The sequence below is a fragment of the Cebus imitator genome, unplaced genomic scaffold (genome assembly GCF_001604975.1).
Source record: "Cebus imitator isolate Cc_AM_T3 unplaced genomic scaffold, Cebus_imitator-1.0 Scaffold149, whole genome shotgun sequence".
Taxonomy (NCBI): domain Eukaryota; kingdom Metazoa; phylum Chordata; class Mammalia; order Primates; family Cebidae; genus Cebus; species Cebus imitator.
In genome coordinates this window covers 3,771,447-3,785,135 of record NW_016107464.1, presented here as the reverse complement: position 1 = coordinate 3,785,135, position 13,689 = coordinate 3,771,447, and the positions used below count along the sequence as shown (strand labels likewise).

Sequence of the window (13,689 nt, the reverse complement as noted above, 5' to 3'; positions counted from 1 at the left end):
CACCATGTTGACCAGGATGGTCTCGATCTCTTGACCTCGTGATCCACCCGCCTCGGCCTCCCAAAGTGCTGGAATTACAGGCTTGAGCCACCGCGTCCGGCCGGGAGTTCCATTTTTAAGGGAGCTTCTCCACGACCCTCACCACCCCCCCCCCCCCCCTCCCCCGCCAACCCCCCCCCCTTCCCCCCCCCCCCCTCCCCCCCCCCCCCCCCCACCTCCCAGGACAACCCAGCAGCGTTCGCGAGCCTCACTTTGTCTCCCGAGCCACGCAGACCTAGCTCCCAGACAAGCTGTGCAGGAAAAGGCAGCTCTCTTCTGCCGTCTTCATCCGAGGAAAGGGGGCTTGTTCCCTGGCCCCAGTACCCAATGCTCATGGCTCAGGTTCTCCCTCCGAGTGTGCACCGGAAACCCGAGGGTCGCACTGGGGTTCGCTCTTTTCTGACCGCGTCCCACAGAAGTCCGTGACCCTTCAGCGTTTCGGAATGAGTGGGAGAGCTTAGCGCTTCCTATTTTGTTTTTTGGGGGTGCAGGTGACTGTAAACCTGGCATGGACACCACAGGCTTATCTGACCTGCAGCCGAGTGTGGGGCCAAGCGCCAGTTTCCTGGGGCGCCAGCGTTCCCAGACGCGCAGCCACACGGACTGGACGAGGGGCGGGGTCTGACATAACTGTCATCCGATGGAGGCCGTTTTTTATTCACTGATTTTACCGTGGACTTTGGCTTGGTTCAAACCAAAGAGCTTCTTGGAATCTTCTCTTTCCCAATGTCTACTAAGTGGGAACTCAATCTCCAACCCCGTAAATGTGTGGGTTCTGCGAAGGGAATTCACCCGGAGAGGAGCCTAAGGTCACTGAAGTGCCGGGCACCACGAGGGTGGAAAATCCTTCAAGGACCAGCCAATGGCGGGACGGCCTGCCCTGAGGGCCCGCCTCACGGGCGCTCTCAGACCTCAGGCAGTCGTTGTTGTGATTGGCAGGATTAGGCGGAAAGCCCTCTTGCCTCAACCACAGAGGGTTTTGATTGGCTGCAGCGAACAGCTGCTGTTCTGTAGTCCAAACCTAGAGCAGTTTAGTGATAAATCATTCCCTAAAATGCATTTGATATCCGTTTTACGTGTTGTAAGGCAAAGGGTGATTGGCCAGAGGCTCACGGATTCAGTTGGTAGTAAACACAATCAGGCTCCTAGGACCGTCATTGGTCAGTTTTCTGGGGGCCGAGAAAATTCCTCCGGTTCCGCGCGCTGGCTGGCTGCACTCTTACCTCGGCCCCGCCCTCCCCTTGGTGATTGGTTGCAGCCCAATAGGGGGAGGAGGAATGGAGCGGAGTAGGCGCTCTTGCATTACGCCACTTCCGTTTATCGGGCGCCGCCGGGGTGTTCTCACACTGTCTCGGCGAACCGGCTGAAGGAGCTAGGGAACTAGAGGCGGGGTGGGAGGGGGGCGGGCGGAAGGGGGAGGAAGTCTCACAACCGAGACACCAGTCTGGACGTTCCAGCCTCCTCTGACACTACCAAGTCCGGACGGAGAGGGGTCACCGCCTCCTTCAGCGAGGAGGAGGGGGGCGGAGCCCGACTCAGGTGAGGGGACCCCGTCAGCGAGTGTCGTGATGGCGGGCGCGCTCACGTGGGGAAGGTTGAGTACCAGGGGCGCGCCAAGGCGTTGGGGAGCGCGCAGACGTGTATCGGTGTCCCCAGCCTACCCTGCCCGTCTTTCTGAGGGGGCATTGTTACCGTCGGAGCGAAGGGGCCAGGCGGGTTCTTCTGCGCAGGCGTCCCCGGTGTCCCGACGCCAGGGTGTCTGAGGGGTGGGGCGGGGGCTGGTACCCCTGCGGATCCCGGGCTGGCGACGCAGGTTACCGAACCGGGTGGGAAAGGCCTCAGGCCCAACGGCTTGGCGGGATGAAGAGAGGGTCTGCTGCCCTGCTGGATGGGGTCGGACGGCTCCGTTGTCCCCATCCTGGGTCTTCTTGAGCGACGAGGTTTCATTTCGCCAGAGCAAGGCCATAGGCAGACTGCCATCGGGAGCCGGCAGCCCCTCCTGTAGGGGTGGAGCCTGCGTTTTGGAATGCCCCAACTTGTTATGAGAGAACTGAAGTGTTTAATAGGCATTTACTGAATGCCCCCTACTCCCAGGCTTCGTGCGAGGAGCTGTGAGGGATGCGGTGATAAGACAGTGCCATCCCATCTTCTGTTTGGAGAACAGATTTGTATGTAAATAATAATAAAAAAAAAAAGGCAGTGAATTAAGGGGAGTGGAAGGTTGGTTTTTTCCTTTAAAAATGGCATTTATTATTAAGTCAGTTCGCATTCTGGCACAATCAAGGATACTGTGGAAACTAATTTTCTGAACAGATGACAAATCCTAAATAATTTGAAGGAAAAATTTTTGGTGAAAGCACAGTAAAGTCTTGGTTACTAAGTAGTGTCCTCTAATTCTGGTCCACTTGAATTAATAGAAGAGACTCTACATCTTCAAAAATTAAAGCAAAAATATTCCAAAACATGTTCTCATATTTTTCACTTGTATTAAATAGAAGACACGGACTTTTCTTTCGAGGTTAAAGAGAATGCTGTGCCTTAGTCATTATTGGTAATTTGTTGTCCTAGTATGGGCTGTTTTACCTTAGATGTTGCAAAAGGCTGGGCAGAACTTGCTTTTCGTTTGCCTAAACTCTTGTGATTTCTGTGGTGACTGTGGTTGGCAGTAAGCTAATAGTTAAGAGGGAAAAGAGAAGGAATTTTAGAGAAAAGCCCCTAAGCCAAAGGAAGGCGTTCACTCTTCCTTCTAACCCTCTTGGAAATCTCAGCAAATTTGGGAAGATTGACCTGGCCACCACAGCCAGCTTGGTGACCTTACAGGTAAGACTGCCTGAGTGGGGACCTGTTCTGGGCCCTTGGGTTTTGCTGAATAAACAGACTTTTGAAGAGTCCTGAAGTCAACTTGTTTTCTAGAGATTTGCCACTTTTCCCTAAAAGTTGTCTCAAAACATAACTTTTTGTTACCTGAGGAGCTGGCAAACTGGATTTTGGTTAATTAATAAGTGGCTAGCAAAATTCTGACAGTGGTAAGATTTGGAGGAAAGGCATCTTACAAACTTAGGAGTGACCACTCTCAAAAGAGACTGTCACAAGACTGTCCCCAAAGTGGAAGTAATAAAAAATCATTAGGATATCAAATAGTACTTAAAGAACTTAGCATGAATTATATTGAATTGGAGACTTAAAAATATCTCATGTTCATTGAAATTGACAAAACCTGGTGTAGTGCTGACAAAGAATCTTGAATCTGGCTCAAATTCTTTTTGGAAATGGAACAAAGAACCCAAGATATTGATTCTCTGTTAGCTTTCAACTTTTATTTTGTTATTTTTTGAGACAGTCTTGCTCTGTCTCCCAGGCTGGAGCGCAATGGCATGCTCTCAGCTCACAGCAACCTCCACTTCCCAGGTTCAAGCAGTTCTCCTGTCTCGGCCTCCCAAATTGCTGGGATTACAGGTGCGCCTCACCATGCCTGGCTAAGTTTTGTATTTTCATGGTTTTGGCGTTTCACCGTGTTGGTCAGGTTGGTCTTGAACCCCTGACCTTGTGATCTGCCCTCCTCAGCTCCCAAAGTGCTGGTATTACAAGTGTGAGCCACGGTGCCCGGCTAATTTTATTTTTTATTTTTTTAATGTAAATTAAATACTTTTCTCCTCTGTCAGTTTTAAGCACGTGATTTTTCTTTTATTGTACTTAATGTTTCTCAAATATGGATGTTGTCTAGTAGAGCCAGTTTTGTTAGTGTAGCAGGTGGGATGGAATGTTGCACTGCACTACACGTTTTGTCTGTATGAAGTGAACTTCTCATCTCCTAAAAGACCAGCTGTTCCTGGTCTTTTATGGCATTATGCCGTTGCTTAATTGGCAGGTTTTTTCCTAATGTTAAATGAAATAATGCATTTTATAATCACAGGTATCTTAGATTTAATGTAATTTAGTAAGATTAAAAGATTTTAGCCCAGGTGGCATACACCTGTAGTCCCAACTACTTGGGAGTCTGAGGCAGGAGGATCACTTGAGTTCAAAGTAACTCAGGCAATATAATACAATCCTGGCTCCCTACCCCCAAAAAGAGACTTTTGTGCCCAAAAGTACAAAAAAAAAATGTGCCAAACGGGAAGCAGTAGTATGAACTATTGCCCTTTACATATGTTTTCATCATTTTCACCACTGAATAGTGGCTTTTAATTTCAAGATCCAGTTTTGGAGGTGCCTTTCATTTCATTAGTTATACATGTATTTCCTAAAAGCTTTGATTTATCTTAACAGCTCAAACAGATTAGGAATTGTGTTGGAGTACTTACTTATTGTAAGTACTATTACTTATTGTAATAGATATTCTTACTATCCAGGATTATTTTATTGGTGATGCAGGATTTTTCTCAACCACTTTGCAAACAGGGGACCTCCACCATTGGTGATGCGCCCCTGTCCCCACTCTGCCCACCAGTGTTACAGCGTGTACCGCATTTGGTGGTTCCTGAGCTCTCGTTCAAGAAGAATGAGGTTACACTGACAATTTGAAGGGTGAGGAGGGCAGAGAAGAATTTTATTGAGTGACGGAACAGCTCTCAGGGAAGAGGGCATTGAGGGAGTGGTCCCCCACTCCCACAAGAAAGTCAGTGTTTTCTTTCCCAGTTGGCTGGATCTCCGACTTCTTATAAACTCAAGTATGGGGAGTATGTGCTGATTGGTTTCTGAGTATGCAAAAGGTTAAAAAAAGGAAAGGCCAAATATGGTGGCTCACTCCTGTAATCCCAGGACTTTGGGAGGCTGAGGCAGACAGATCACTTGAGGTCAGGAGTTCGAGACCAGTCTGGCCAACATATTGAAACCATGTCTCTACTAAAATACAAAAATAAGCTGGGTGTGGTGGCACATGCCTGAAATCCCAGCTACTTCAGAGGTTGATGCAGGAGAATGGCTTGAGCCTGGGAGGCAGAGGTTGTGGTGAGTTGAGATCATGCCACTGTACTCCAGTCTTGGCAACAGAGTGATACACTGTCTCAAAAAAAAAAAAAAAAAAAAGTTAAAGACACCACTCAAAAGTGGGTATGACAGTGTAGAAAACCAATTAGGAAAATTTAGGTATATGTAAATTAGATGATGGGTGGGGATCAGTCAGAGGAAAGCGAGCCAAATGGGAAGACACGATCTCAGTCTGATCCCTGGACTTGACTTGTAGCTTGGCTTTCAGGCTATAAACTGTCTTTGGTTGGAGATGGGGTTTCACTGGAGATGTGTCCCTATCTACCTAGGCATTTGTTTGTCTCCTGCCTCTATCATTGTTAGTCATTGGTAGACAATTTTCCTTCTTCCTTGAAGACAAGATACCATAAGTAAGCATTATGCCATGATTTTTTCCTAGTTGTTACATGAAATAATGCATTTTGTAATCACAGGTGTCTTAGATTTAGTGAAATTTGGTAGAATTAAAAGACTTTTAGCCCAAGTGGCACACACCTGTAGCTACTTGGGACTCTGAGACAGGAGGATCACTTGAGTTCAAACCAGCCCAAGCAACATAGTAAAATCCTGGCTCCCTACCTCCCAAAAGAGATTTTTGTACCCAACTGATTCATTTTAGTTGTAACCAATGAATTTTCCTAATTTGTTTTCCCGTTCTGGAAAAAGTTTGTTACTGGAAGGAAGCCTATCGAGAGTGATATTTTTCCTTATATGAATGATTCATTTTTACAAATTTTAAAGGATGATTAAGTGATAGTTCTACTTTTTGGAAATTATACTTGGTAATCTGTTACTTCGTTTAATAACAAGTTTACAGATGCCTTTATTCCCAGTTTCCTTTTTTTTTGAGATAGAGTCTTATTCTGTCGCCCAGGCTTGAGTGCAGTGATGTGATCTTCACTGCAGCCTACGCCTCTTGGGTTTAAGCGATTCTCATGTCTCAGCCTCCCAAGTAGCTGGGACTACAGGCTCGTGCCACCATGCCCAACTAATTTTTGTATTTTTTAGTAGACAGCATTTCACCATGTTGGCCAGGCTGGTCTTGAACTCCTGACCACAAGTGATCCCCCTGCTTTGGCCTCCCAAAGTGCTGGGATTACAGGCATGAGCCACTGTGCCTGGGCTAAATGATCAATCAAAAGAATTGATTGCCAATTTCTTTTATTTTCCTTTTTTATTTTTGTCTCAGTCTGTCGCCCAGGCTGGAGTGCAGTGGTGCAATCTCAGCTCATTGCAACCTCCGCCTTCCGGGTTCAAGTGATTTTTCTGCCTCAGCCTCCCAAGTAGCTGGCACTACAGGTGCCTGCCACCACACCCAGCTAATTTTCCTATTTTTAGTAGAGTGGGGTTTCACCATATTGGCCAGGGTGGTCTTGAACTTCTGACCTCATGATCCACCCACCTTGGCCCCCCAAAGTGCTGGGATTACAGGCGTGAACCACTGTGCCTGGCCTGCCAATTTCTTAAGTTTAAAATGATTAGGGTGAGTTGCTTCCTCTTGTTTCTATGTGTTATATTGTTGACATGGTATAATTAATTTTTCAGTACATCTTAATTACTCAATTATAATTTAAAATCCACTCAACCATCTTCCTCTAAAAATGCAAGGCTTTCACCTTTATAGTCCTTCTGTTTTAGTCTTTTTTGCAAAGAGGATTTGAGGAAGGAAGACCAGGAAAAGAAAATCCAGCGTTTGGGCATTCGGTTATGGGAGGAGCCCAGAAATGCTATAAAAATCTAAAAACAGTTACTTACATTGTTCTTATTTTGAATAGATGATCAAAAGAAACTCTGCCAGTCAAGTATAGGTCACTGGCTGAGCATTATTGATTTGATAAATGATTGAGAAGTGAAGGCATATACTGCTTTGAAAGCAAACTAGGTATAAGAAGTGGATTAAGCCCATTTTCATTTTCTCTGTTGGAAAGGCACTATAATAATAGTGTCTCCAGTGCTTTGTCATAGTTTTCATCTTGATAAAAGTCTACTTTTTTTTTTTCTTTCTACTTTGTTCTGTTTTGCTTTTGAGACAGGGTCTTACTCTGTCACCCAGGCTGGAGTTCAGTGGGGTGGTCATAGCTCATTGCAGCCCCATCTCCTGGGCTCAGACAACCCAGCCTTCCAAGTAGCTGGGACTACAGGCATGCACCATTATGCCCACCTAATTTTTGTATTTTTTGTAGAGGTGGGGCTCCCTATGTTTTCCAGACTGGTCTTAGACTCCTGGACTCAAGTGTGTCTCCCACCTTGGCCTCCCAACATGCTGAGATTATAGGTGTGAGCCACCATGCCCAGCTCCCAGCTAATTAAAAAAAAAATTGTAGAGACAGGGTTTCACTATGTTGACCAAGTAGGTCTCAAACACCTGGCTTCAAGTGACCCTTGAAGCCTCCCAAAGTACTGGGATTACAGGTGTGAGCCCCTGCAGCTGGCCTAATTTTTTTTTCATTAAGAAATAAGGTCTTGGCAGGGTGCGGTGGCTCACGCCTGTAATCTCAGCACTTTGGGAGGCCAAGGTAGGCAGGTCACAAAGTCAGGAGTTCGAGACCAGCCTGGCCAATATGGTGAAAACCTGTCTCTACTAAAAGTACCAGAAAACTAGCCAGATGTGGTGGCAGGCACCTGTAATCCCAGCTACTCAGGAGGCTGAGGCAGGAGAGTTGCTTGAACCCAGGAGGTGGAGGTTGCAGTGAGCCGAGATTGAACCACTGCACTCCAGCCTGGTGACAAAGCAAGACTCGGTCTTAAAAAAAAAAAAAAAGAAAAGAAAAGAAACAAGTTTCTTGAACTGCTGGGTAAAAGGCAATGAAAGACATGTTTTAAAATTATTTATGCTGCACATCAATTGGGATTGGAAAGAAAAGAAAACTTTTTAAAAATTGTTTAAAAATTTTGGGAGACAACTGGGATGAGTGGCAGACAGCATTTTCTAGGTTATCAAGACATTCCGATTTCTTAAACAGATATTAAAATACATGTAGTCCCAGCTTTACAGGCAGCTGAAAGAAGACACTAATAGTTGGTTTCTATGGATTTTTAGATATGTTTGTGAAATTTTTATAATATTTAAAGTGTTAGCTGGCTAAAGATGTTCTTTCTAGATACTAAACTAGCAAGCTAGTCATTTAAAATTTTAGGAAAATGTACCAACTGAGAGTAGGAAATTTCTAGACAGGTACAGTGCAAGTATAAAATTCTAGCAGAGTGAAGCAGTTAAATTTGCCATAAATTGGGCTGGGCATGGTGGCTCATGCTTGTAATCCCAGCACTTTGGGAGACTAAGACAGGCAGATCACGAGGTCAGGAGTTAAAGACCAGCCTGGCCAACATGGTGAAACCCTGTCTCTAGAAAAAATACAAAAAAATTAGCCAGGTGTAGTGGCGGGTGCCTATAATCCCAGCTATTCAGAAGGCTGAGGTGGGAGAATCGCTTGAACCCAGGAGGCAGAGGTCATGGTGAGCTGAGATCATGCCACTGCACTCCAGCCTGAGTGACAGAGTGAGATTCTGTCTCAAAAGAAAAAAAAATTTTGCCATAAATTATTTTGAACTTTAAATGTAATGCTTTCAGACTCTATCATGTAACTGACTTCCTGTGACACAACAGTCTTTCAGGCAGCACTCTGCTAGTAGGTCACTTTATTAGTCTGTTCTTGCATTGCTATAAAAGAAATACTGGGTAGCTTATAAAGAAAAGAGGCCTAATGGCTTATGATTCTACAGGCTGTATAAGCATGGTGCCAGTACCTGCTTGGCTTCTGGGAAGGCCTCAGGCAGGAGAAGTGGGAGCAGGCACTTAAAGAAGTGTATCACGGCCGGGTGCGGTAGCTCACGCCTGTAATCCAAGCACTTTGGAGGCCAAGGTGGGCGGATCACCTGAGGTCGGGAGTTCAAGACCAGCCTGACCAACATGGTGAAACCCTGTCTTTAAAAAAAAAAAAAAAAGTGTATCACCTTCCCACCCTCCCCCCACAGCTTGCTATAAAGCACTGGAGCATGGGTGGGAGGGAGGAGAGGGGTGCCCCACCTCTTTAAATGACTAGATCTCCCTAAAAACTCACTATCAGAAGGGCAGCATCAAGAGGATGGTGCTAAACCGTTCTTGAGAACTCTGCCCGCATGATCCAATCACCTCCTACTGGGCCCCATCTCCAACATTGAGGATAGCTGTTCAACATGAGAATTGGAGGGGACACATATCTAAACTGTATCAGTCACCCTCTGATAGACTACCCTTCTGACCAGGTTGGGCATACCAAGATTTTCCTCTTGTAACGGATGACCTTACTGCCAAAAAGTTTCTGTCACCCTCCCCTGATGCTTGATTTTTGTCAGCACCAGTCTAATGGGAGGCAGGGCAGGGAGGAGCCAGTGGCAAGGGGCAGTGGTGAAACTGCCATTATAAAATTGTAACTGAAGACAGAGAAAGAGATCTGATCTAACTAACTCCCTCTTGTTTCTAACCTCCAAGCAGTCCTTGTTCATTCCTGGGTGTGGGCTGAACTAACTTTGGGAGGAATTTAGGTTATAGTTTATAGTTTAAGTCATAGTTTGAAACAAAGTAACAGCCCTTTCCCAAATAAATCTCCTCCTTCCCTGGGGACTAGACTGCCTTTGTAGGACTAAAGTTAGCCATAAGATTAGAAATTAGCACTTTGGGCTGGGTGCGGTGGCTCACACCTGTAATCCTAGCACTTTGGGAGGCCGAGGTGGGTGGATCACCCACCAGTTCAAGACCAGCCTGGCCGTCATGGTGAAACCCCATCTTTATTAAAAAAAAAAAAAAAAAAGGAAATTAGCACTTTGGGAGGGCAAGGTGGATGGATCACCTGAGGTCAGGAGTTTGAGACCAGCCTGGACAACATGGTGAAACCCATCTCTACTAAAAATACCAAAAATTAGCCAGGCTTGGTGGTGCATGCCGGCATTCCCTGCTACTTGGGAGACTGAGGCAGGAGAATCACTTGAACCCAGGAGGCAGAGGTTGCAGTGAGCCAAGATTGCGCCATTGCACTCCAGCCTGGGCAACAAGAGTGAAACTCCGTCTCAAAAAAAAAAAATTAGAAATTGTGATTTAGGAGTCATGCAGCTGGGAGCTACAAGATTGTGACCCTCTCTAAACCGCTCCTAAGATCAATGCTTGAGATATTTTGCAGACCTTGCATTTGATGAATCAGCTGGCACTACCCAGATCAATAAACTGGCTCCTCTAATCTCGTGGCCCCTACCCAGGAACTGATTGAGCACAAGGAGACAGCTTTGACTCTATGATTTCATCCCTGAGCTGACCAATCAGCGTTTCCAGCTCACTTGCTTCCCCCCACCCACCAAATTGTCCTTAAAAACTCTGATCCCCCAATGCTCGGGGAGACTGATTTGAGTAATAAATAAAACTGGTCTCTTGCACAGCTGGCTCTGCATGAATTACTCTTTCTCTATTGCAGTTCCCCTGTCTTGATAAATCAGCTCTGTCTAAGCAGGGGGCAAGGTGAATCCCTTGAGTGGTTACAGTGGGAGAAGATAAAGCTCATCCTGTCTCCTCCTGCCTCTCCCTAGTTTGAGAGACCTCTTCCAAACTGAGGTCTCTTGTCAGGGACAAAGGCTTGGCATTGTGGTCTATGATGATAGCATATGGCATTGGCAACGAGAGGATTTGAGTAAAAGAAGGGGAGAAGAAAAACCCTGCCACCTCTTCCAGAGCACTTGCTCTCATTTTACTCCCTTTACTGTTATCTTGCATGTCTTTTCATCCGCAACTCCAGCCCTTGACCCTGACCCTGCCTTTCAGCTCCATCCCTTTACTCCCTCCAGTCCCCTAATCCTTATCCCTAGCCCTTGTTTCTGCTCACAACTACATTTTATTTTTTTTTTCTGAGACAGAGTCTTGCTCTGTCACCCAGGCTGGAATGCAATGGCACAATCTCAGCTCACTGCAACATCCATCTCCCAGGTTCAAGCAATTCACCTGCCTCAGCCTCCCAAGTAGCTGGGATTACCGCTGTGTGCCATTATGCCCGGCTTATTTTTTTTTTTTTTTTTTTAATTTTTAACATTTTTAGTAGAAACAGGGCTTCACCATGTTGGCCAGGCTGGTCTCAAACTCCTGACCTAGTGATCCACCTACCTCAGCCTCCCAAACTGCTGGGATTACAGGCGTTAGCCACTGTGCCTGGCCTTGTTTATTTTAATTTTAATAGAGATGGGATCTTGCTATGTTGGGCAGGGCATTCTCAAACTCCTGGCCTCAATCCTCCCACCTTGGTCTCCCAAAGTGCTGACATTTATAGGCATGAGCCACTGTGCCCAGCCTCAGCTACATTTGTTCTCTCCTCTGAGTGTCTTCATATTAATCACTGGGCCCATGTCTTATTGGGGGTTGCTCCCATTACAGCATAGCTGGACCTGGGTCATACAGCTTCTCCTTCACTTATTGAACTAGTTGGGTAATGTTAGCCCTAGATATGAGTAGAGAGTCACTTCTTGGGAGTCATACATAAAAGATAGTATGTGTAAAGTACCTATAGAACCTGGCTTTTAGTAGGCATTCAACCCTCTCATCTTTCCCCTTCATCACCCAGCTACTAGAAGCACAGTAGTAAGTGATGGTGCAGTGTTAATTAACAAGGCACTGGTGCTTTGGCAGTTTGCTACCACAGTAACAGGTTAAAAGGATACTCTGAGTGATCCTAGGAGGTTATGTTATTGCTAGGGAAAGGCTGGGCAGTTTATTCCACAAATTTGAGTAACTCACCGTATGTGTAAGTTGAAGGTTGCCTTTACACTAAAGTTTTATATTTATATATATATATATATATATATATACACACATATATATATATATATATTTTTTTTTTTTTTTTTTTTTTTTTTTTGAGATAGGGCCTCTTGCCCAAGCTGGAGTGCAGTGGCGTGATCTGAGGTCATAAGCCTACTGGTTTCAAGCGAGTCTCCTGTCTCTGCCACCTGAGTAGCTGGAATTACAGTTGTGTGCCACCACACCCAGCTAATTTTTGTATTTTTTAGTAGAGATGGGGTTTCACCATGTTGCCTGTCCAGACTGGTCTGGAACTGAACTCAAGTGATCCACCCACCTTGGCCTCCCAAAGTGCTAGGATTACAGGCATGAGCCACCACACCTGGCAATAAGACATTTTTATAAGAAAATTTTTCTAGGGAGGGGAGAAAAAAAAAAAAAAAAAACTTTTCTAAAAAAGCAGAGTAGAGAGTGGCAATTTATTTATTTATTTTTTGAGATGGAGTCTCACTCTGTTGCCCAGGCTGGACTTCTGTGGTGTGATCTCAGCTCACTGCAACCTCTGCCGCCCGGATTCAAGCAGTTCTCCTGCCTCAGCCTCCCAAGCAGCTGGGACTACAAGTGCATGACGCTATGCCTGTCTAATTTTTTGTATTTTTAGTAGAGACGAGGTTTCACCATGTTAGCTAGGATGGTCTTGATCTCCTGACCTTGCGATCCACCTGCCTTGGCCTCCCAAAGTGCTGGGATTATAGGCGTGAGCCACTGCACCCGGCCGAGAATAGCATTTTTTAAAAAAATAAACTTTATATTTTCTAATAGTTTTAGATTTACAGAAAATTGCAAAGATAGTAGAATTTTCGTATACCCACACCTGGTTTCACTATTAACATCTTAACATTAGTATGGTTTGTTATAGTTAATGAACCATTATTATTATAATATTATTACCTAATATTATTAACTAAGATTTATTCTTTATTCAGATTTTATTAGTTTTAATGTTCTTTATTCTAAGATTCCATCCAGGATAGGGTAACCACCCAGTAGATTCAGCTTACCTGCTGCCTAGACAGAGCCAGTTTATCAAGATGGGAATTGCAATAGAGAAAGAGTAATTCATGCAGAGCCAGCTGTGCGGGAGGACCGGAGTTTTATTGTTACTCAAATTAGTCTCCCCAAAAACTTGGGGATCAGAGTTTTTCAGTGAGTCGGGAGTGCTGATTGGTTGGCTTGGGGATGAACTCTTAGGGAGTTGAAGCTGTTCTCTTATGCTGAGTCAGTTCTTTGGTGGTGGCCATAGAACTGGTTGGCAGGTCCAGGTGGGGCCATTAGGTTGTTAGAAATGCAGAAGCCTGAAACAGATAATAGTGATGTTATCTTCAAGAGTAATTGGGGAAATTGTAATCCTTATGACCTCTGTAATGACTGTTAATATTTAGAATTCCATCCTCTCTCATCCTAACTTCGCGGCTGGTGGCCTTTCATTCGTTTTACAAAAACAGTCTAGCTTTGGGAAAGGGCTGTTATTTAAACTGTAAACTAAATTCCTTCCCGAGGCTAGTTTGGCCTATTCCCAGGAATAGATAACAGTTTGGAGGTTAGAACCACGAAGTTAGGATGTTTAAGGACGTACCTGTGACAGACTCAGGAGGTCCTGATGACATGTGCCCAAGGTGGTTGGGGTACAGCTTGCCTTTATACATTTTAGGGAGACATAATACATCTCTTTATGTATACATGTACAATTTACATTGGTTAAACCTGAAAGGGTGGAACAACTCAAAGGTGGGGGGGTGTTCCAAGTCATAGGCAGATTTAAACATATTGTGATTGGCAGTTGGTTGAGAGTTGTTATCTGTAGAAAAGAATGTCTGGGTTATGCTAAGGGGTTGCAGAGATCTAAGTTTTATCATGCACATGAAGCC

General features: G+C 45.2%; 1 protein-coding gene across 1 annotated transcript in view; it reads left to right on the top strand.

Annotated features, from left to right (window-relative positions):
• Positions 1 to 1,345: 1,345 nt before the first annotated feature.
• The window catches only part of ZBTB5 (zinc finger and BTB domain containing 5), a 39,388-nt gene continuing 27,044 nt past the window's right edge, over positions 1,346 to 13,689 (top strand). Inside the window, exon 1 of the mRNA XM_017543198.2 lies at positions 1,346 to 1,578. The gene's annotated coding sequence lies outside the window, so the exon portion shown is untranslated. The remainder of the gene's footprint in view (positions 1,579 to 13,689) is intronic.